Source organism: Mycteria americana, chromosome 6 (genome assembly GCF_035582795.1).
Source record: "Mycteria americana isolate JAX WOST 10 ecotype Jacksonville Zoo and Gardens chromosome 6, USCA_MyAme_1.0, whole genome shotgun sequence".
Lineage (NCBI taxonomy): Eukaryota > Metazoa > Chordata > Aves > Ciconiiformes > Ciconiidae > Mycteria > Mycteria americana.
In genome coordinates, this window is record NC_134370.1 from 63,392,215 (window position 1) to 63,416,736 (window position 24,522).

Sequence of the window (24,522 nt, forward strand, 5' to 3'; positions counted from 1 at the left end):
CGTTTCATTTTGCCCACTGTCATCCAAACGGGACACCAGCATCCTAAGCCTCGTCCGCTCCCGAGCTAACTACCTGTCATTGCCATTTTGCAAGAGGAGTGCACATACGCTTGCTTCTGGGGCACCGGGGATGGTTAACTGTGTGGTCCCTGAACCACCTGAACCCTCTCCTTCCGTTTCCCAGAATAAACTGATTTTCAGTCTAGCACAGAGGACAGTTTCTCCTTTAGCAACTGTGCCACAAACCAAACGCTCCTGAGACCGAGCCCGGCATTCTTGGCTCAAGAAAATATCCTTACAAATGGTTGGGAGGATGCGTTTCAGAGGCATTCGTCCAAACCTCAATCCTGAGACCCAACAGGTTTGAGAATTAGCTGCCAGATCCAGTCTGGCAACTAGAACAGCTACTCCAAGCGCTGCCCCATCCACCCGAACACACTGGAGCGTTATACACAGACCACATGCGACGACGCTCTCCGCCTGTCCCGAGGTGCTCCCTCTGGGAAGAGATAGGAAGGGTGATGGGGAAAGCATTTTCACACCAACTTTATGATCCACAAAGTCCTTTCTGAGCCCACAGCAGAGGTATAGAGAAAAAAAGCACAATATAACCCATTTCTATTAAAGTTAGTACTTGCTTGAGCTTTTAAAGGGGTTCTGTACTTCAAAGATTTAAGCTACCCACTCTGTATCGTGTTTCTTTTAAAATGTCGTGCTGGTGAACGTTGCCCAGACAGGTAAACTTTACTGCGCGTGAGTGCAGGGCTCTGCCACCGCCACAACGGGACACCTTCCTTCCCCAAGTAAACCAGACACTAATGCTATTTATGGACCCCGTTGCAGCACCAGACAGGCTTCCTAGCCACTATTCATCAATGCACAAATAGTTTTTATTTCATGGCAGGGAGAACAGATTTAAAAGAAAAAAAAAAAGTCCTAAAGTTCTGCCTTACTTCTTAAAAGAAATATATATTTGAAGAGTGGTTGGAAAATCAACATAGAACGGTAATACTGCAAATAAAGGCTGATCACAACTTCTTTGGAGACTACAGTATTTAAAAAAAAATTGGCAATTTCAAATTAGTTCCTAGAGGATTATTAGGGGGAACCAAACATCCATGGAAAATAAGGCCAGCTGATGTACCAAGGGACGGACCTCCAGAAGAACATCAGCTCCATCGCTCCCCCACACCCAGAAGAAAAGCAGAGAACATTACCCTGAAGTCTTCCTTACTTCGCAGAAAAAGACTACATCAGAGTTTCCAGAGACACATAGCTGGACAACATTCACCAGCACTACTTTTAAACATTAACATTGCAGAGTTCACTGACTTGCCCTGCTAACTCTTTGGGGTTTTAGGGGGAAGTACAACTTTTTTCTTACAAGCATTTTCATAGAAGCACCTTTGCATTTAAAATGCCAACTGTAAATGCATCTGCTATTCAGATAAAGCACCCACAAGCACGAAATTTGATATACAAGAAATTTTACAAAGCTCTCAAAGAGCCCAAGGACATTTGGAAGCGTAGACGCAAGTTTAGAACGAGTCTTAGCATATCATCAGCAAAAAACAATTCTATTCTTAGATATCTCCCTTTGGTGTTTCTTGTAATCTTCCTTTTTTTTCTCTCCTACTCCTTTGAGAAAGTAAGTTGTTTGGTTATTAGAAAAAAAATGGAAGAACCTGTTCTGCAAGGCATACGAACAAAGCACTATCTTCCAAAAAAAGAAAAGCTCATTCAAAAGTATGTAAATATTAGGGCTGGTAATACAAACAATAAAACCACAGGAAACACAAGAAATTAAGAATAGATCAGGACTTATTCGATTTCTTGGCTGCTGGATATATAAGCACTTTTCTGGGTTGGAGGTATCAGACAAGATTTATTTTCTGAATAACAGGCATCAGGGAGTTGACACAGATAATTTAAAGAGGCAAACAAAAATCCATGTCTGTTCTGATCCTGCCTGTGCTCCTTAGCAGGCAAGGACACCAGCCACCGGCCAAGGCAATGACACCCAGGACCTGGCACATCACGGCGCCGGGGTTCAGCATCCTGCACCAAGCAGTGAATTAAAGTCTGCTAACTTCAAAAAGTTAGCAAACAGGGTTACTCCTGTATCTTCACAGTACGCTGCTTACTGCCCAGGACACATCCAAAAGTCTGCTCTTGAATGAGGAATGGCTTGCTAACGCCGAAGCTGAGCAAGAAGCAGAGGTGACAATTAGTTCCCAACATGCAGGGTGGTCCATGCCATCGCCACCCCACAACTCTCCCTGGCTGGAAGGCACACATCCCGAGCTCGTCAGTGCATTCCCCAGCTTGGGCGTATTCCCAAATTCCCCATTGGTGCTAGGCTCTCGTCTAGCAGGATCCCAACAGCTCTCTCTCCTCTCCATCATGGGAATTTTTTTTTTTTTTTTTTTTTTTTTTGCCAACTGGCCAGAAGCAACACAGTCCCAACTAGACAGAGTTTTACATCTCATGTGAAGGAGTTTAAAATGCTGCTCTTGCTGAGCATCACGGCCACGTTAACACAACCATGGTGCAACAGCTCCCGGCTCCTCATTCCGACTTCCATCAAACGCTAAACCAAGTCTCCTTCTTCATCCTCAAGTTATCCAGTGGCTCAGATCCAGCATTATCTAAGAGTCAAAAAAATCCCTACAAAGAAAACAATTTATCTCCTTCAATGCAAACACCATGTGATGTAGCATTCCCGAAGACAAAATTTAACAAGACTTAAAGCATGAGTCCCCCAAAATGGCCTAAGTTTCTCTTGGCACTTAAATATCACAAGCCCAAGGCATAAATACACACAGGTATTTATGCAAACAGTATTATTCTTTTTTAATTAATATCAGAAGCACTGATGAGACTAGGTTTTTAGTAAAAATTGGCAAAGATTTTACAACTTAGCTCCTGGAGAGTGGAAAAAAAGACTCTTCTAAGCAGAGCATTAAAAAACTTGTAAGTTTACACTCACTTGGTAACTTTTATCATTTTTAGGCATTTCAAATGCTCAATCTTCTTGCATAAGTACAATAACTGTGTTATTGCCATTTATCCACCATCTCATAGTATTAATTGACATAGCAGAGGGGATGGGTCACGCAAGCAATCAAGTAAATAAAGGCTAAAAAAAGCCCACTCGTTTTGTAGTTTCAGGAAGATGTATACATTTTCAAGCACTTTCTTTGCCACAAGTCCTCCATCCTCCTCAAGTAGTTTTGAATTTTCATTTCAAAACTTGCTCTCTGCTTACTGAAGTATTTTCCTTTTATACACCCGCTCTAAGTTGTTGCTGGGATAGGATCTCTTATTAGTCCCAAACAGCCCGATGACTTCTGAACTTTGAGATTATAAAGCAAGAAAGTTACTGAACACTCACATGCAAGTCGATTGGCTAAGAAAAAGCAGCACAAAGTCCTGCCAAAATCCTAGCTAATCTGATAAAGGAAAAAACAGGGAGGTCTAAGCACTAAACCCCACAGTTTAAATGGAGCCAATGCCAGCTGCAGAAGGAAGCACATCACATTTAGCAGGGTACCTCTTCTTCAGATGTGACATCTGAAGAGACAACATTTTACCACCTTAAAGGTACTGCCCATAAATAAATTGTAAAATTCCCAAAATACAGGAAAATATGGGACTGACATGAATTTCATACAGATCGACAAATGCTGCTTGTAATCTGACTGGAAGGAGGGAGAAACAAATTAATGGGACATACGTGACATGCAGCCAGTTACCACTTAAGTACTTCTTTAATTCTCCCACTTTCAATGCACTTCACAAACAATTAATCCTCTTAACATCCATGCAAGCATATTTATTATCCACAGTTTTAGCTTGTAAGCTCTTCAAGCAATGAGCTAGTTCTTTTTCTAGCTTAATACATGGCTCATGAAAATTGGGACCAAGGCCTTGTTTAACTGTGAAACGGCTGCCAAGAAATCAGCTCCCATCACCGCACTTCCTCTCAGCATCTTACAGAAGAGACAAGCAAGACACCCACTCGAGAACACACTTTTAACCTAGTTAAAAGCACTTTTAACCTAGTTAAGTGCTCAAATCTCAGCCTCCATGCTACATGCACCCTTCTTCAGGCTACATTACCAAAAGACTCAGTTAAAAATTAATTAGTAGCCCTGGCCAGGGTGGAAAAGTAGCTCCAGATTTTGGAGACTCCCAAGCCCACATTACACAAGCGGACTCACGCTCTCATGCCCAAGTCAGCGGGACTCCACGAAGCCACCAGCCCATGAACGCAGCTGTGCAGCGGGCACCGACATAACCCCCAGCACCCTCCCATGGCAGACCTGAGGACAACGTATATTTATTTTCCTGTTGGCAACTGCACTACTTAATATAGAAAAACCTGCAGTTAACAGAAGCATTTGCAGCAACATTTCGCCTTGCATCACACAAAAGTGTAAAGAGTCACCTGGACTTTGTGAAATGAATGTGCATTACACAAAACTTCCTTTTGGGACAGTACATATAAAAGGGGTTCAGTCTTTATTTCTCTGCTCAGCTGAGACAACGTACCTTCTTTGCAGCTGCTAGGAGAAGAGAAACTATAAACATTTACATTTAATACAACAAAAGGTTTGCTCACCACCTCTTGTGTTCCACTGTGCTCTTAGACGATGATCACTCATCATAAAAATGGGTGGAGCAGCTGCAAACCACTCAGCAATGGAAAAACTGACTCCCATGTTCAGGAGAAGCTCCTGCAGAGGCTGGAAACCCCACTGAAACAAAGTGTTGTCATTACTCCCCGGATGGGAAGTCTGTCAGCTACGGATGCAAACACATCTGCTACGTAGCAAATTAACCGGCCTGTTTTACTTTTATCTCCAAAGTCATCCTCTGCACCAACTCAAAGACCTTCAGATCAGGCTATGAAAACCGTTTTCATCTAGACCACACAAACTCATTCACCTCCAGTTTGTTTTTACAACAATTAAAAACCAAGTACAAAGTGCAGACTTTTAAGATGTCCAGTGCCATCAGTACTGCAGCCTTGTTGCTGCGTGTGAAAGATCTATGGTAGCAAGGAACAAAAGAACAACAAAATTCATCACGTAGCATCAGAGGTACATCACGTAAGCCTCACTCCTCAGCTGACTCACTAAGTGATACTAACTCAAAAAAAAGGGCAAGTCCCAGTTTTGCTGCCATCTCACTTGTGGGTTCAGCAATTAGGAAGCATGCTGTGCTGTGCACAAGTTCATGTGCCAAAAGAAATTGCTTTGCGTAAGGGTCAAATCTGGCCATCCTGTCTCCCCTTCCCCCCAAAAAATAAATCACTTCCCCCCTTCCTTTAACACCTGCTTCCTCCATCCGAGCATCCATTGTCCCACCACTATTATGGGACCGAAGGCTTCAGCATCCCAGAGGAAACTCAGGAGGGAAACCAGTGTATAAAGTGAGCAAGACTCTCATTCACTTCAGAAATCTCACGCCTTGGCATCCCCTGTTTTCCCTCTCTTCCTATTGACAGGAGCTTCCAAGATTTGGCCGGGTGTTGAGAGCCACACGTGCCGGGAAGCCAAATGTGCCACACATCCTGGTATTGAACCCCACCGTGCCCACGGACACTAGTGTGGACCGCCTGCCTTGCTCTTGCACCTCCCCAAGGACCCACAACCAATGCTGTGGGGCAGGAAACGAGGCCGGACAGACCATGGCCTGACCCAGCACAGCTTTTCATATGGTTGCACCAAAGGGAGGGACTTCACACAAGCAGCAGTTCTGCGCTCCCCTAAAACGCAGCAGGAGCAGAGCAGCATCCCTCCTGCAGCCCACCATCAGGGAGACGGCGAAAGGGGTCTTTGGACAAAACCCATCCTCGGCATCAACTTCCATTAGGAGGTTTTTATCTCCTGCAGGAGGTCTCTGCGCAGACTCACACACTCCCTTTGGTCTTCCCTACGCTGAAAACAGGGATACCTGCAAGAACACGAGTCGGCCAGCATCCGTGCGTGACACATGCCAGGTGTGTTAATCCACGGAAAAAGACAGGGTGAGTCAGTAGTTTGAGTCTGAAGACTGTCCGGTTTAGAACAGCTGCTCTGTGCCAAAATCCTTGTTTGCAATGGTTTTATTAACTGCAGCATTCAGACTTACAGAGCAGTTACACCACTGGGGGCAGAGACACATTGGGAAAGAGATTTACTTTCCCAAGTAACTCTGCCAGAAACCTCAGATACAATTTAGATGAAGCTACAAAGTACGTCACAGGTTTTAACATAACTTACTGCTCCAATTTGCATTAGTCATGGGTGATAAAAAGCACATGGGATTCAAACATGACACATCGGGTAGTTTCTCTCAACAAAAAGTTTTGAACATCATCAAATGACACATGCCCTTCTGGTTTAAGATGACCACCTTAAATCATGCTTATAGAGAATAAGTCTCACCAAAATTCAGCCTCTTATTTAAATAAGTAATTCATCACTTATTTTCCCTCCCACTCAGAAATAAAACCTGAAGTAGCTGCTACAGAAGAAAATCCTTAAATCCTTCCTTTTACACTGGATCAGGCTAATCTCAGCGGTGCTGTCACACTGTAAATAACATCTCACATTAAACAATAATTTGGGGAAATTTTTCACTGTGTATTTTGCAAATGTAACTAAGCTAAAAATGGTTCAGCAAAAAGACTAAAGGGTAATGACTTGTGAAAGGTAGACTAGCCACCTGAATGAAGTAAAAAAAAAAAAGAATATGCCAACAGAGACTAGAAGCAGTGGGAAGTTACTCTGGCAAATGCTAAACATTTTGCATAGCTGATTAGAAAATTTCACAAGTGCTTCAAACCGAGATGCAATGGATCAGTTGCAACTACCTGCGCTCATACATTTTAAATAAGTTGCTCAGAAGAGCAACTACGCAGGATCCAAATCACTGATACAAGCAATCAGTTGCCATCCCATGATTTCCAAAGAAATCAAAAGGCAACCTCATGCAAGGATCAAACATACAAGAAAACTGTGACAGTTCAGTTGCCACATCTACTGATTAAAAAATTATCACCGGTTTCGGAAAGACAAAAGCGTCTAGATGGGAAAATAATTTATTATGAACAAGTTATGGAATCACAGGAAAATCTTCTTGCAATGAAAAGACTGAATCTTTTTGAAGAAATAAAAATGTGAGCTCCTGGTCCTTATGAAGCGGAAAGAGATTCAAAGGAAAATGCAAGTGGTCAAGGAGGATTAACTTTGTCAAATGAGCCCTGGCTACAGAATTACAGGTTAACCTGTGAAAAAGTACCATTCTGGATGCTGCAGCCAAGGCCAAAATCAAGGTCCTCTATGAACCATGGAAGCCCACAAGGTCCACACCACCAGCAGTCCTTGCAGAGGTGAGAAACCCCGCAGGACACTGCCCAGAGGCACCTAAACCCAACCTCATGCACAAAACATGCTTGGAATATACTCTGTTTCAAGCCCTCAACACGAATGCTGTAGGAGGTGCTGACAGTTGTTTGAGGGGTATTTTTTCCTTACACTTACTCCAATCCCATGCGCAATATTTGAGAAGTTCCCAGTGTGCCTTTGTTACAGTTCAGCATTTGGACTGCGAGAACTACATCACTACCCCAGCAAGGAATTTAGCTTTTTCTCACCCATAATAAAAGTCACCCAATAAACTCTTCAGCATCTGATTTTTAGGGTTTTTTTTAAATATATATAAAGTAGCCTGTTAGACTGCCTGACCATGTCACAACATGTGATCCGTTACAGCTACAACAGAATTAAAGCTTACTTTTTGCAAGATACCACACCGCATACTTTATAAGGACTGTCGACTACTTAAAAATATTTGTGATTACACTTTCTTCCCCTTTTCCTCAACAACTTAAAAGCATACCTAAAATGGCTATAAAGAAAATAATTTTTTAAAAAAGTTATAAAAATGGCAAGGCTTATTTTTGCAGAGAAGATATATCTTCACTCTAGATAGAAATGATTGCAGTCTTAGGGAACTTGAAAAGGAAACGCTTTGACTTCTAACTCACTGCCGTATCTTAGAAACACATCTATCTCTCTTGTCGTCTTCACATGCTATAAAACAGGGACGGGCACCACAGTCAAATGCTTTCTTCGCAATCAGAAAAGCACTTCCAAGGTTGTAGCTCCAGGAGCATTTCTCCTGGTGGAAGCACCGGAGCCTCTGCCAGGGCAGCCGCTCATGAGACCACGAAGGGACATAAGTCAGGGAACTGATCCAGGTAAAGAATGAACTTTTTCGCTGAACTGATCCAAGGTGTGAATTGTACAGAGAAAAAAAATGTATTAACTGGAACCATTTCCCAGTCTGGTTTGCTGAACAGACCCACAGATACCAGCATGGCCCAGCTGAGGAACTGGAAGAGGCTGCTTATGCCTACACTGACACACAAAAGAGATCACAAAATTACAGTTCGAGTTTAGGATGACACTGAAAAAGTTTTACCTATTGCATGTTTCCACCAACGGTCTCTGGAAGGGCATTAAACTGCTTACAGGATTTGTGGCGTCGCAGCATATTTGTCATGTAGACATCAACAGAGGAGTCGCCCTGTTCCTGTGACAAAGGGCCATAAATATATAGAGATATATCTTTCTGAAAAAGATCTATATAGCTTGACTGCAGCAACAAGTTCCCGGAGTAGCTGCTTTCCCTGGAGCGCTGCCATCATATTTTCTTATCACTAACCAAAGTGACTAACCAGCTAACTCCCAGTGATGTGCTTTGCCTTCTAGATCTGCATAAAGGTCATTTGCAAGGGAGAAAGACAAGTTTTAAATAAATAAATAAATAAAAAGACGACATTATGCCACATCCATAGCTTTGTTTCCAAGAGTAACTAAGAAGCGCAATGCCAGGCTGCAACACCACGACTGAAGTGTTTGACTGTTCAGTAAGTACAAGGAGTGGCCGATTCCCTCTCCACAGCAAGATTGTTGACAGTTGTTTTAGAGGGGAAAAAAGTGAAGCATGACTAAGCTATTCATAAAAGTCTCAGTGCATCTAACACCCTAACAACAAGTTTTGATTTAGAAGAAGTGCAGTGCTTCCTGAAAGTGACTGGTTCAGGTGGTACATGCCAGCCCTGAACCAGGCTCCCAACTGGATTATATCCCCCGTGGCAAACCCCATAGCGGCAAAGCAGAACTGTATCTACATCCAAAGCTATCAGTTGCTTCAGAAAGTCACTCATTACCTTTATCTATCCTACAGGTGATCAATGCAAGCAAGCAAACACATGAGCACTTGGCACCGAGCAGCACCCAGTAATCACAAGCTGCAGGCTGCAAGGTGCTTCCCACCCCAGCTTTCCGCGTCCAGCCTTTCGTGTGCCTGCAAATAGGATGCTGCTTACGTTATCCTCCAGCTGGAAATCACGCAAACTGCCAGCTCCCTGTCCAGGAGGCCGGTAAAACATGGGGCCACGATCCCTCAGGGAAGGCATATCGTACCTTTACGGCCTCCTGGACTGTCTTCCACCAGTAGATCAAAACCAAAACCAAATAGTTCCTCCATACTAATCAGCTGTGTGGTTTAGTTTACTTGAGGCTATTTATCGCCTGCGTGGGGAACCCCTGTAGAAATAACATTTAGTAGCACTCAAGTAGATTGCAGAGATAACCAGCTACAGTAATAAGTAGAAAAGCTTCCAAGCTGCTTCAAGGACTGTATTATAGGCAAGTGGATCACCACCAAATACCAGGCAGAGAAAACCGATACGTTGGTGTCCTGGAAACAGAGTAGAAAAGAAATAGGTACAGCAGGCATGACAACTTCCACTAACAATTTTTTTGTTAAGTGGCTATCTGTTAAAACATTATGCCAGCAGAAAATTATATGAAAGCACCCACTGCCTTGTAACACAAGAGTGTGTGCATACCACCAATAAACATACCAATGTTTTTTTCCTCTAGTATAATTTATTGACCACTGCCTTAATTCATGCTTTGGATAGAATAACCAGATTCCTTTAACAGTACTTAATCCTCCTCTTAGCACAGGAGCGTACCCTAGACCAGAACACAGCTTACTCAGGAGTATATCCTGCTGAGAGATTAGTAGCGAGTTCTGCATAAGCCTGAAGCTCAAAGCTTCCCTATATAGACTGTGTTTAAAAACATCCATCATCGGACAGTACCTGGCAGAGCTCTGTTTCTATGAGAAGCTTTGACTTCTTAACTGCGTTTTCCTCCTTTGATGCTGCGAAGCTGTAAATCAGGAACATCGAACTCCTGCCTTTCTCTCTGGCTGCAGTCCCTGGCTGGACTCTGTTACTCCGAACACGCCGTGTCCTCACCTCTCGGGCTATGCCAGCCATCCCTTGGCTGCCGGAGCCGGGCAGGAGACACAGGCTGGAACGCCGCCACGCAACATGGTGCATCCACACTACCTGCAGGAGACTTGTCATTCGGGCTACCTACAAAACCTGTCTGCCTTGCAGAACTCAACATCCGTGCCCTTCTAGCAACAGCCCCAGGCTAGCCTGTCTGCCCAGCACCGGGCAGCACTGGAAGGACAGACAGGAGACGTATTAGGCTCAACCCATGAACGCAGAAGAAAGGTACATGCTTGAACTCATGCCAAGGGACAACACATGCCCAGATGATCCTCACCTTGCCTAACACACCCTTACCCTGCTATCAAGCTTGTAAAAAAAAAAAAAAAAAAAAGAAAAGAAAAAAACACCACGTCACCATGGAAAGTGACAGCCTGCACCAGTGTCCCAAAGCACGATGACTGTCTTCTGAGCGAATGCTCCTCTAGTACAGACAGCAGCTTCTATCCACAGGCACGGATGTTATGAGGTTAACGTCAATCTACTCCCACTGCTGAGGTATCTATGTATAAAAATACACCTCCTCTAACACAGTAATAAATGAATCATTAGTACCTTACCTTTAAGGTACTATGTGGAACTTGGTTTACCTCTGCAATTCCACAATAGCTCAGCAAGGGTGTGCAAAACATGAAAAACATACCTGGTAAGGGACGGATTTTAAGCTGAAGAGAGTCACCACAAACAGAAATAATGTAGCTTGGCCCTTTAAAACTGATTAGATTACATTAGCCAAAACTCCCAGCACACAAGACATTCATGGATCTCAGACCAACTGTCTAAACTGAGCTCTGAAGCTACATGCTTTACATATTTCTACTGCATCACATATCTCCATGAGTACCTAAAGTTTTACGGCTGACGAAGATTACAGGGAACACCACAGCTACCAACTGTCCTGCCAAAGTACAGCATTTCTAATCCCTTTATCGAGTCCCTGTCTGGTCATCCACAACAGAATTGGTACAGCATACTCTAAAAAAAAAAAAATAAAAAACCACCAAAAAAAAAAAAACTTTTAAAAATCACTTTTTCCACTTCTGAGCTCCAGCTAATGTGAAGCCCTGTAAAGGACACTGGAGCAGAACCAATTACAGAGGTCAGCAAAATTGATCTCTACTAATCCCAACTCCTTTATATGACTTGCGGGGATAACACAGTCACAGAAGGTGGATTAATAAACCCCGACAATTTACAGGTTAAGAAACAACCCCCCTTTCACAATCCTCATCCAGAAACTCCCGCATTTGCTTCAAAAGAAGAGTGTCTCCACTCCAGAAGAAAAAAAAAACCCACATTATATTTCAAGCAACAGAGTGAATGCATGAAACCGGCCCCACGGCAATGACCCTCTGAGTAACTTCAAAGGCCCACTCGTCCCCAAAGGTGAGAAAAACCAACACCGGCCTGTTGCTTAGGAGACTCCGATATAAAGCCCAGATTACTTTCTTTGCAATAAATTGCGATACAAAGTTGCGTCAGCGAAGGGGTTTGGGGTTTTTTTGTTTAGCTTTTTTTTTCCAGACCAAGATATCAATATCTCAATGGCGAGGAAGCGGAGGGAGGCTGGGGGCCAGGCTGGGCGGGGGGGGGGGGGGGGGGGGTGTGCCCGGGCACACACTCGGGGCACCCTCCGCGCCCGCCACCCCCGCGCCGGCAGCGGGGGGACCGCGCCCGGCCCCGGCCTCAGCCCCGGCCCCGGCCCGCCGCGCACCGCCGGCCCGCAGACAATAGCGGCGGGGAGCAGCCGCGCGAGAAAATACATAAAATAAATTTAAAACAAATCATAATAGTAAAATGAAAGGGAATAAAGACACGCGAGGGTGAGGGGCCGCCCGGAGCGGCTCCACGCGAAGTTGCGCGGAGAAAAACCCCCGAGGAAGAGGAGGAGGAAGGGCGGGGGAAGCGTGCGAGGACGCGGGAAGGGGAGGGGGGCTCCCGAACCCCCCCCCCCCGGGGAAAAGACCCCCCCTCCGCCCCCGCCCTCGGCCTCCCCAAACTTTCCCCCACCCCTTCGCCCAACTCCGGCGGGGCAGACTCACCGCGGGGGCCCGGCGGGCGGCTTCGCCCCTGGCAGCGGGGCCGGGAGGGAAGGGAAGGGAGAGGGAAGGGGACGGGGAGGGGGGAGGAGGCGGCCGGCCGGGAGCTCTCCGCCCGGGGAGGCGGGCAGGAAGGAGGCAGGGCCGGGGGCTGCGGGCTCCCAACCTGAGCAGCGCCGCCGCTGCCGCCGTGCCCGCGCCGCGCCGCCAGCCCGCATGCGCCGCCGCGGAGCCGCGCGGAGCGGGGCCGGCCCCGGGCAGCGGGCGGGGAGCGGGCGGTGGGGCGGGGGGTGCCGCATGGCGGGGGTGCCGCATGGCGGGGGGTGCTGCACGGCCGGGGCTGTTGCACGGCGGAGGGTGGCACCGCCGAAAACTTGCCCGGGGATAAGTTCCAGCCGCGCTTCCGCCGTCTCCCTACGAGGGCAAGGGCCGGCTGGGAAAAGCCCGGTCCGGAAGCCCAGGTCTGGGCGAGTGCAGGTTCCTCACCTGCCGGCCTGTCACCTGGCCGCTTCTCCCTCCCGTTTGCCCTTTGCCGGTTTACTCAGCTGCTGTGGGAGATCCGTCTACTTGTTTATAATATTGTGCTGCTGGTGTGAAAGGACACAGGCAACTTTATATGCCGCGTGTTTATTTCTGTTTGAGGGGGATACTTCCTTCCCACGCACTGCACTTCAGCTTTAAGGGCCTGTTTTGCTTGGGGTTGCGTTTCTAGCATTCCCACCCCCAGCAGTTATAAAGCCTCTCACAGAACTGAGAGTTCAGGCTGTCCAGCCATGAAGGTGATCTGCTGCACACGAATGCTGCACATCTCTACCTACCACAAAATCTAGCAGCTCAACTTGAGCCCCACCGAGCCAGCCCACGGCCTTGTCCTGCTCCTCACCGCCTTTCCCCTGTTCCTCTACCATTGTGTGAGGTGTGTACGTTTGATCGAGGAACATCTCCCTTACCACTCCCATGGCTAGCCCTGGAAAAACGGTGGAAATGGCAACCCACCATTAGCCAACGAGTTCACGGGGCCTGTGGTCTGCGCGTGGCTGGGTTTGAGGAGGCCCCTGGGAATGAAGATGCGTGATCTGTTGTGGTGGTGACTTGCCTTCAGTTACCATTTTTGTTGGAAGCTCTTTAGAAATGTGTACATGTGGTGGCCCAACACTTCCACTCGGCTTAACCTACACCGCCCAGGTGTATATCCTGCTAGCCCTGGCAGCGGCCGGGTGATCATGTCTACAAAGACAGTAGCAACACTGATTTAAACATGCGTTTCATGCCCCGGTAGAGCTCGGCAGCTGACCCAAAAACACTTTACAATACTTTCCAAAGAGACCTTGCTGCTGGCCAGAGCACTGGGCAAAGGCTGCACGTAATTCCCGTACATCACGTTCTCTCTAGGTAAAACAGAAATAACAATACTGTGGACGGTGCAGAAGATTTTCTGCTGAAAACCCTGTCTGTGAATATGGCATTGTCTTCCAAAATATGCACTGTTGATGCTGTTTAAATCAACTGAAATAATAAAAGTGGTTTCAACACTTGTGCAATATTGTCATTTTGGAGGCTGGAACGTACCAGCATCGTATACCCTTTTCAACCAGGAGCAATAGTTTATCTTATGTGGCTCCAACAGGGAGAGGCACGTGAGAGCAGGGACACTGGAAATACATTTTCATGTGCCTTCCTCCCACCCCTATAAGAAGGGCTTATGAGGCAGGTCACTTGGAAGTTCACAGGCTCAAGAAGAGAGGTCAGGCACAGTGATGGCTCAGGAAAGAGCACCATCTAGTGAAAAGCCACTTCTTGCAGAAACTCCGTTCCCTACAAGTCTCCAACCAAACAATGACTAACCCAGCCCAGCCCAACCTACCTCATAACATCTGAGGCAATCCTGCGCGAGGTAGCATGGTAACAGATAACAGATGCCTAAAATTTTCCATAACATGCATACTGAGATCTTTAGCTCTACCCTCCTGGTTGTCCGTCAAGGGAACGTTTCTTCTCTGCTTGTCAACCCCAGCCTGGCAAGTCAAACTCTGTCTTCTGCTGCCTCGCTTGGAGCTGACACAGCCCTGGTCTTGCTGCTGGGGCCACCCAGTCACGTTGTGGGGATCAGAAGCCCCAAAGAGAGGGCTCAACCTCCCGGCTGAGTCTGTACTGGCTGTGTACATGCCCATGCATATGGGCTCACACCTGCTGCTCTTGCAAATAGTTTGGAAATGCTTTTGGGGAGTCTTTTCAGCATGAGGGCCCAAAGGTACCTGCGAGCAATGCTGTCTGGGAGCGTTTACCATAGTCATAATACTCTAAACCAGGAGGCAAGGAAATTAGTATGGAAAATATTGAGGAAAGATGATGCAGCAGCTTAGCACCAAAGCAGGAGGATCAACTGATGGGCCCCATCCGTCAAAGGTGTTATGGCCCTTTCAGTCGAAGGGCCAAAGGTAGGCAGGGCTGTGGGACGGGTAGACAGCTCCCTAGACTACCAGGGGGTTGGACAGGGGCTCAGTTTAGATCTGAGCCCAGGTCCCCCTTGCCTGTGGGAGGGCTCATGGTGCCCCAGGACCAGAGGCCAGTGAGCATCTGCCACGAAAAGCCTGTATCAGCCACTTCAGATGCCCAGCCCATGCTCTCACAGCACTTAATACAGCTTTTTACCTCTCCCTTCCCCAAGATGTAGTCTGCGCTCTACTTTTGTCTTTAAATTGTTATCCACCCCCAAATTCTTTATCTCAAAATATCCTGTCTGCACCCACATATAACCACAAACCAAAACAGGGAGGCAGTAGATGAAGGAAAATTTGTGCAGCAGCTTTGTGGATGCCAGCCTCCTGACAAATCATTTGCCTTCAAATCGCCTCTGACACTGGTTCTCCTGGGTTTTACCATTTGCTGTCCATCCAGGTCTGTTTTTCGAACACTATAAAAAATAGTAAAATATATCAGATGTTCTTTCATTGCTTCTTTCAGGTTTTAATTTGTCACAAGCTTTGCTGCAGGGCTCCCTACTTCTTGCTAGGGAACTGGATTAAGTGCGAGTTGCACTCGTGAATGAGACTGGAATTTGGATCTGCACAATATAATCTGAACATTTGTGTGTAGTGGCATGAATTAGCAATATGAGCGCATTGTTCCCATTTGCCAGAAAATAGCTGCCCTTGCAACTGAAAAGAAAACAGAGTGCAATGTAATGATGGAAGCAGCAACTATTAAAGATTTGTTTTCATCATGTTGAAGCAGCTACAAAACTGAGACACCAAGCATTTAATGTCGCTGACAACAGCACGCGGCATTTTCTTTGTGTTCCTGCTTGTTTGAAGCCAGTGCCTGGTAGCTGAGATAACAGCAGCTACACCTGAAGAGATTTGAATATAATTTTTCTTCTTCAAATTCTACTAATGTCATCTCTCAAGTCCTGTGGGCAGTACAATCTTTGCTGCAAAATTATGGACTGTGGTCGAGAGCAACCTTCAGGAGAAGCTTCCCCGTTCCCGTGAATGATATATCTCAGTTAACATGTAAAAGTTTTTAGTGTGTCACAATCATCAGACATTGGAGTTCGCCCTTAGGACAGAAGATAGCCTGGAATGGGTGAACTGCAGTAAAACCCACCCAAACCAAAACACAAACACTTACAACTCTTCTTCTTCTGCCCCTCTGTGGGAAGCCTGTGGGGCTTTGGTGGGAGGAGAAGGGCAGTCTTGCACCCAGCTGTCCCCCACCACGTACCTCAGCTGCTCATCACGGCTGTTTCTGATTATTTCTCAATTCTGGGAGGCAGCGCTTATCAGTTGCTCATGCAGATGTCATTTTAGTTAGTTGCTCAATTGGTGGAGCACATCTATCAGGTCCACCTCTGCAGCTCACAGGGCCCCTCCATCTGCTGATAAGCTGTGCTAACACCAGGCTCTGAAAACTCCCCCTTACATATATCATTGGAAGCCCTGATATAAATACTGCCTTTTTCTTCCGGTCAAAAATTTCCAGTTACTTATGCTTAATGGACCTGAAAACACGTAAGGGAACATCTCTGCTGACAGTTCCAGCAGAACCACACCCACATGCATTTGTGACGGGGACAAATAATCTTATTTCAGACCATATTTGCTTTAAATATTCTCAGGACCAAAGAAATCATCTGGTGAACTCCATTTTGTGCCTACACCTGCTGCCTTGTTAGGTCTGTATCAGCAACTTCCAAGCAGTTATCACGGAAACAAGAAATAAAAGCAACTGAAGAAGGAGAAGAGCTTCACAATCGGCTTTGCCGTCCCGCAGGGATAAGGCGTGTGCAGGTGTGCTGCAAAGAAGGGGACGTCTCCTCCCCTTTGTGCTCCTCCTGCCTGGGCTCAGAAATAATAGTTACTAGAACAATAATAACTCGCACAGCCTCTGACTGCCTCTGCCAGACCTTTGGAGATCTGACGGGTTTTGCAGAGAGACTCGAGCCATACCTGCGGGCTCGCCCTCCGTTCAGCCCTGTAGCATAGGTGCTAGGTAGAGCAGAAAGGGAGGGACAAAAGGAGACTTGCAGGCTGCAAACGTTGTTATCATTAAGCCTCCTAGGAGGGTTTTCTCTTGCACTTTGGCTTTACACTTCATGCTTTTTCAAAGGACACTGTTAATAAGCGTCTGCTCTGGCCATGCTGTTCTTTTCAATATACCTTTTAATTTAATACTATTCTATTTCTGTCTTCAGCAAGGGTTGTTGTCCAGTTACGTGCAAAGCAAAGGATAGGCAAATCTATGCCAAAAGGCGTTATTGAAGTATCAGAAAACATCCATCAAATCAATTTACGAAACTGAATTATGTGGGACCCCAGGAGTAAAAAATGACAAACACAGAGAGTTAAATTGATAGCAGACCAGGATAAAAGCTTTTAGTCAATGCAGGCTATAAAATTAATCAAATGCAGTATACTCCCTAAAAATTAGAGCAGTTTCCTCATCCCCTGCACTCTACTCAATTTCAGATCTAAATAACATACAAAGTAGATTAAAATTAATCAATACAGCAGATCCCACAGTAAAGTAACTAATCAAGAAAGCAACACATGCATTTGCAAGCAATTATTTATTACCATCACCACGTGTGGCCAGGATGTGAACGCATATGGCATCCCTGGCTTCTCTTGAACCAATGCCAGAGCTGATGGGTGTATTTGCATTTTGTGTGAGGCAGGAAGAGAAACTGTCAATGTCTAGGGCACTTGGAAGTATTCGCTTGAATCTTGCAAATATTACGAAGGGTGAAACAGGCCAAAATTGTATCTATAGTGTGGATGTATAACGGTATCTTTTTCTCTGTTTAGGACACTAACATCTCTGACTTCCACTATTCAGGTTTTCTCTGTATATGGACTGGATGAGACCTCCCAAGCTACAGAATGTGAGAGAGTCCTCCAGGTGTTGGGAACCAATAGCCCATAGGTGATGGCCAATATTTCCAGCTTATCCAAACATGTAAACACCATCTCCCATTCATATCCTTGCATTAAATACCTGCCCAAACTTTTTCTATTGATGTCCATGAACCTGCTAAATGAAAAAGAAGTACCAAAAGAGATGCCTTCCTCAGGAAGATAAACAGAGAGCACATGTGTTTCACAGAGATCCAAATGCAGCCCAGGAACTCACATCTCGGACCATCAACTTCAGGCATATTCACAAAACCTATGGGCTGAACATGAACTGCTTTAAAAACTGCTCTGAATTTCCATCATCAGCCACCCACCAGCTGTTTTGCCAACACCTGTGTGTTACAACATGTACCTGTAGCAGACTGTGGTAGTTGGCTTCATATCTTGAGAACAAAGTAGACTCCCTTTGTGGAGATTTCCAGTGCTAGAAAGCCAGCAAGTTCCTCTCCTCATGTCATGAAGCCCCATTTTCTCGCACACAAGTTCTGTACCCAGTCAGCCCAACTCTGCAAGATGACATATATCCACCAGATGGTCCTAGTACTTCTGCACCAGAATTGCTGATGTGCACAGGGGTCAGCAAAAATGCACCGTGCTTTTCCTCGGCTTAACACGCTTCCAAATCACAGAAAAGTACAAAAGGCTATTGAACATCTCTGTTCAGCAGCACAAAGGGTTGACCTGTTAACAAGTGCAGGTCTCTTGTGGCAGTGGGTTAAAATAACTTTGGTTATCAAGAGGGGAAAAGAAAGCTGCTTCACCATGCACTGTAAACCAACGCCACGTGGGTCCTAGGAAATCAAAGATACGTCGCCACAAATCCCAATGCCAGGAGTGACAATGGGGACTCGGGCGTTCACTGGGTGCTGTGCGTGCATGCAGTGATCCAGTATGGTTCAGTATGGCAAGCATAATGTCGTGACACGTGAGGTGCCACTGGTCATCAGCTTTTATTACCGCACTGCTTCCTTCTACCCTTTCTCTGAAGAGTTAATTCTGAATATGTATGAATAGCACGTAGCTTTGGTAGGGTGCCAAAAGAGGTTCTCGAGGAGGAACCAGTCTCACGGATGCTCTTTTCTCCACATTGCCCAGACCAGGGAAGCCACAATAACAGCATCATTCCCCTCTCTGCAATAGCTCTGGCTGCCAGGGCAGCCTGGGCTTGGCTGGCTATTTGCAGCAGCAGGCGCGTGGGACGTGCTGCGAGGTGGACATATTGCAGGGTTGGCATTCTGGCTTGTCAGGGTCTCCCCTCACTCCTGTAACGCTAGACTGCTTCTCAATCATTTCTTAGCAGCTTGGGCTAAGAAGCCCATTACATCAGCTGTGTCAAGAATGGGATACGGCATCTCTGGCATCCCAGGCTGGGAAAGTCATGTTTTGCAACACACACTGACGTGCTTTTGTGTGGAAGGGATCTATTTCACATTAAGCAGCCGTCATACGGTATTTTTGATCACCACCTGTAAGCAAATCCAAGCAAAGCTCATTCCAAGGTCAGCTGGGTATTTCTGCAGACTTATCTCCAGCCTTGCAGGCTGCAGAGCGGGCCACCACGCTGGCCATTTAAAACTCCGATAGATCAGAGACAGAACCGATCCAGACTGGCAAGAAAGATTAGGATCAAACTGCCTCCTCCGTCCCTGCGGCTCTGTATTGACAGGTGTCCAGGATGTCATTACAGTTGGCAGACAACTTCAACTAATAAAGTCTTTGTCTTCACAACTTTTTTTTTTTTATTATTATTTGCCAACACAGAGCAGTTAAACCATGCTTAGACATATTTGAGCTTCGTTCTTAGTGAAGCTGATTCAGTATATTACTGCGTACCTGCCCTGGGAAGTGAGGTGGGCAGGGGCTGTGGCAGCAGCTATCTGGGGTAACCTGCCGGCCCGGAGAATTTGTTTGTGACTGGTTAAATAGCCATGTCATCTGAGAACTTCAGCAAAAGCTGTATTTCCCTTTTTATTAGCTTCTCCCTCCTCCCACTGTCTGCCTAGATTAGCCACGTGCAGAAAGTAACTTATGTGCTTACAGTAACAGATCGGAAAGTTGAGAGGCACCTCATCAAGCGAGGTCGCTTGACAGAACAGCAAATTAAATGCCTCGCATAATAAAAGTCTCAAATATATTTTAAAAGTTGATGCTGCACAGATAGACAAACGATTCGGCGGTGTTTTTCTTGCACAATTATGTCTTTCAAAATCCTTTGCTTTCATTTTGATTCTCTCTCTCTCCTTTGCGGTATGTTTCCAAATGTTGGCCTCCATTTTCTCATGTTGCTCACAAGCCAAGAGCGTTGGTGCCTGTATACGTTCAACTCCAAACCACATGCGAGGGTTTAGTGTTACACAGGGAGAGAATCAAGTTAACTTCCCTGAAACCTTCTCCCATTTATCCCACCAAGATGGGAATAAAGGTGCCCGTAGCAAACTTTGCAAAGCATTAGGCATCTTGGGGTGGTGTTAACATTGCTGTTTCTCATTGAAGATAGTGAAATTACGCTTTTTACAAATTGGGAACACTGTTTATTTGATTGGCTTATGAAGAGGTGTTGAAAGCCTGTACGTATGTAGGCAAACAGGTCTCTCCCTCTGTCATTAGTCTGATTTACACACTAATCCAAATATCAATAAAACTATTTGTAATTCCTTTACATCTTTGTAATTATTAAAACCACAGACACTCCTGCCACACTAAGTATCTGATTCTGAAAGCGAAACCAGGAGACTCATCTCTCTGTGCCACGTATGGCCACATCAGGTTACTCCCGTAATCACATTCGGTTCCTTTTTCAAGCATCTTTAAAATGAAAAGAGGAACTGAGTTATTCTCTCAGCTGTTGTGGCAGCCAGAAGAATAAAGCCGGCATTGCAGCTTATGCTGAAACTCCTGGGTGAAGAAAATAGTTTTGAGCCAGGCGTTTGCAGCTGTGCGTGTAAAGAACATGCAAACGATGAAGACATCTTGCTGTGCGCATGTAAGGCTATTTTGAAATAATTTGTTCTTTTAAAATAATTTTATAACTAAGAATCCATGGGCAGAATTTGCCTGCTCATTTACCGTGACTCTATACACCATCTGATAATTGCTTCTGCAAATGCTTCTTTAGATTTTGAGCTGTTTATTCTCACACAGAATTTAATTGTGCAAGATGTGACTGCTACCGATGGAAGAGCAATCCCTTCTAAATATCCGGACCTCAGCTGATACCTGCAATCTCTGCATGGCAGCAATTTTTTCCATCTTTCATTACCTTCAGGTGAATCGTGGCAGTCCCCTCTTCCCAGCTACAGCTATGGCACCCTTTCAGCTATCACCCTCGGTCTGCACCGACGGGGTACCTGGCGTTCCCTGCCCCTCAGACCTGAGCATGCCATTGTCATCACCCATCTCTTCTAGCACAGGCAGCAAGAACCTGGAAATTCAGTGCCCTACAAGCCTCTGAGAGGTTTACCTAGAAACAGCAAACATCTAACTACCCACCCTGATATAATTTATCGTAAGTCTAAAAGAGAGGACAAGATACAGCTCCAGAAACTTAACGGGCTATGGAGGGTTTAGGTGTTTGTGCAATACTGCTTTCCTGCCCATTGGAACAAAGCGCCGTGATGATTATTATAAAAGTGAGAATGAAGATGTAGGCTAATCACCTTCCCTCATCTATAAAGGGTGTTGGTTGTTTTCAGCGTTGTACTGTATGTACGGTTTGTGTAATACGGCCGACTGGAACGTGTGCTGAAAGACTGAATGAAGAAGGGAACTGGTTGTGTTTGGCAGGGAAGATGCGCATGATGTGTCTCGTTACTATGGCTTTGTAGGATCACAGAAGTTAACATCTATTAGATCATGTATCAGGCTTCCCCACACCCTCACACTACTTCTGCTAGTTCGGTTAGTTCCCTGGAGTCCATTTTTAGTGTTTTATCAGTTGAACTTTAAGTACCTCAAGCAATGAAATAGCCACCTTTTTTTTCCCTCAGAGATTTCTGCGATCTAGCACCTCGCAGAACTGTGTCTGGCTGTCCTGTCCGAAACCCTTTTCTTTGAAAGCCATGGAGCCATTTGCATGTTATCCACACTCACTAGATGGAGAGCAGCACTTTATTTTCTTTGCATCCCTTCTGCAGCTCTCGCTTGGCTCTGAGCCCCCCAGGGCCAGTCACGGTAAAGCCGTTACCTCCGTGCACGTGCACACCACATGCCTTCCCTGGGCAATTTCCACCGTAACTCAGCATCGGCTGCTTAGCTCAATGGCTGAAACAAGTACAATGAATTAAAAAATAGGGTAGCAGGAAGCATTATTAGTCCCCAGGGAATTTGCTGCCTCCTAAAGCACTATTTCCTAAAGCTTTTAGAGCAGGTCTTGCTGCTGTTGCTTTCTTCTGCTCCTGCTGTCATAAGGAGCCCAAAGTCTTCTGCACTTTTCCCATCAGTTACTTCTTGACCCCGGGACTCCTGTCCAACCAGCCACTGTCTCTCCTTGCCGCTTGCTCTAGACAGAGTCTCTAAACCAGGCTTACACCCTACACTCGTGCTGTGGTTTTAGCAGTGCAGTTCAGGGGTGTCCTCAGGAAAAAACCTGTTATGAGAAGATACACACTCTGGCTGAGTCCGCAGAGGCAGAAGGACTATCACCTCTGGTGCTCTGATGCAATAGGAGCAACAGCCAGAGCCATACTGAGTTCAGTTTTATGGGTTAGAAGTAACATTTTAAGATTGTCTAAGTTATTCAGGTGCCAGCACCGATGGTGTAGCATCAGTTGATTACGTTAGTTCTTCACCCAATACACCCATGCTGCTCCCTGGTTCAAACTGGAAAAGGAGTGACTGCAAATGTACAAATATCCCCAAGGAATAAAAGTGTTGATAGTCCCCTCTGGGCCTAATTTACTGTCGTAGGGGACTGAAAGTTTGGACTTCTTATTTGCAGCACAACATGCTGTGGATAAGAGAGCTACTGATCTCTTCCAGAAATGAGCTGGTTACGCAAAACAACTGAGAAGATAATACTTGTGCTGCTGCACGTCCTTTCTATTTAGGGATGGAAAGGAAAGTGATAACTGAGGATGATTAGCTTCTGTGCTTGCCACCACCTTGCCAGCGGGTTGTGAAGTCACGCTTTCAGTTGTTGAACTGGGAAGGAGATTATGCAAGGACATAGATGGGAAATAAACAGTGGCCCACCTATATATTAATAACAGCGATTAATTAACACTTACATTCAGAAATGTTGGAATAGCTAACCAAAGAAGCCAGAATTACTGAACAGATGGGTAAACTGAGACAGAAAGTAATAAACCTAAGCCTCGTTTAGGTTCTGGCCCTAAGTGTCCTACAAGGTTGATGGCAAAACTGAGAATACTCCAGCCTGGACTGAATCTGCATCCACATCTAGCAGCTTCTTCGTTAGGCAACACTGCTAATTCAGTGTCTGGCTCCCAGAGGGCCCGTTGGGAAGATATCTCCCCCACACGTACACACCCTCTGATGACTGCATTTCCACTTGGAGAGCAGAAAGAGGTGTAACATCAGCTGGAACAAGCTGAATGTGCTCAGCCACATTTCATTATGACCAAGACAGACCGGGGCACAACATCTCCATCCGAGTACACTGTGAGAGCACTCTGTTTCCCTGGTACTGGGAGTAATGAGATGATAAAACACAGGCACAAGGAGCACGTTTGTCTTCATAAATCTAAAAGGCAGACATTGAAAAAATGCCAGATTTCTGAAAAATTAACATGCTCTTTCATCTTCTAATGAAAAAGGCCCTCTTTCTCTCAAAAAAACCCCATTTTAAACTATTCTAAAATATATTGAAAGCTATTTAAAGAAATTAAGTTATTTTAAAAAGAACTGTTGACTTTACTTGTTTTTCCACATTCGTTCCTTTTTTAAGAGTAGCAACTGGCATTTATAGCCACCTCTCTGTTTATTTCACTAAAGTAAAGGCACAGCTCGGCTTTTTTTCGCAGATCCAAGCCATTTCAAACATCAAAGGCACCTCACATATTGCTCCATCGCTGGGTACATACAAACAGACCTGAGCTGTGAAACTGCAGCAGGGCAGCAATATTTTTATAGATTTCAATGATCAGTCCACTTTATATCTTTTTTATATCATCTTAGTAAACACACAGAAGGTTAAAAGCTTTGACAAGGGTCAGCCCAAAGTAACATTGTCCCAGCTGAAAGGGCAGGTGCCATGGACTGCAGAGGGGGCAAAGGCAGAGTGTTTGGGGCAGGAGAGCAGACCATGCCCTGGTGAAACGCGGCCACGTTTTTGAGGTTACCGTGTCCGAGAGAGTCCAGATTTCATTTTGCTTGCTTTCTTATAAAAACTCTTTCTATCACACACGTATCATAAAGATATCTGGGTTGGAGTGCGGTAGCCCCTTGGGGGCCTGCATTTATTAGCACTGGTTTCTGACGGTTTGTCTGGTGGCGATGGTGAGTTTGGAGGCGAGGAAGGGAGGGACACAGCCACTTACATCACCCCTTTGCAGAGAGCAGAAAGCGTGGCTCTGACCCAACACTTTGCAACACGCCTGGGGATCCTGGAGCCAAGACATGACACCACGGAGAAGAGAGAAAAACACGCGCTGGAGCAAGGAGCATGCTTGGGAGTGAAGACCATGCCAGAGACCTCAGCCCTGGAGTTATTTTTAAAGCATACAGCAGTGGCCTCTACCGGCTC

General features: G+C 45.7%; 1 protein-coding gene across 10 annotated transcripts in view; it reads right to left on the reverse strand.

Moving 5' to 3' along the window:
- Nucleotides 1-12,557, reverse strand: part of AKAP13 (A-kinase anchoring protein 13) — a 227,406-nt gene extending 214,849 nt beyond the window's left edge. For 6 of the 10 annotated variants that reach the window (XM_075506255.1, XM_075506251.1, XM_075506247.1 and 3 more), the window contains exon 1: nt 12,409-12,554. The gene's annotated coding sequence lies outside the window, so the exon portion shown is untranslated. Of the gene's footprint in view, nt 1-12,408 lie in introns of all 10 variants that reach the window. The other 4 variants (XM_075506248.1, XM_075506243.1, XM_075506244.1 and 1 more) reach the window with 2 other exon arrangements.
- Between the last annotated feature and the right edge of the window lie 11,965 nt (nt 12,558-24,522).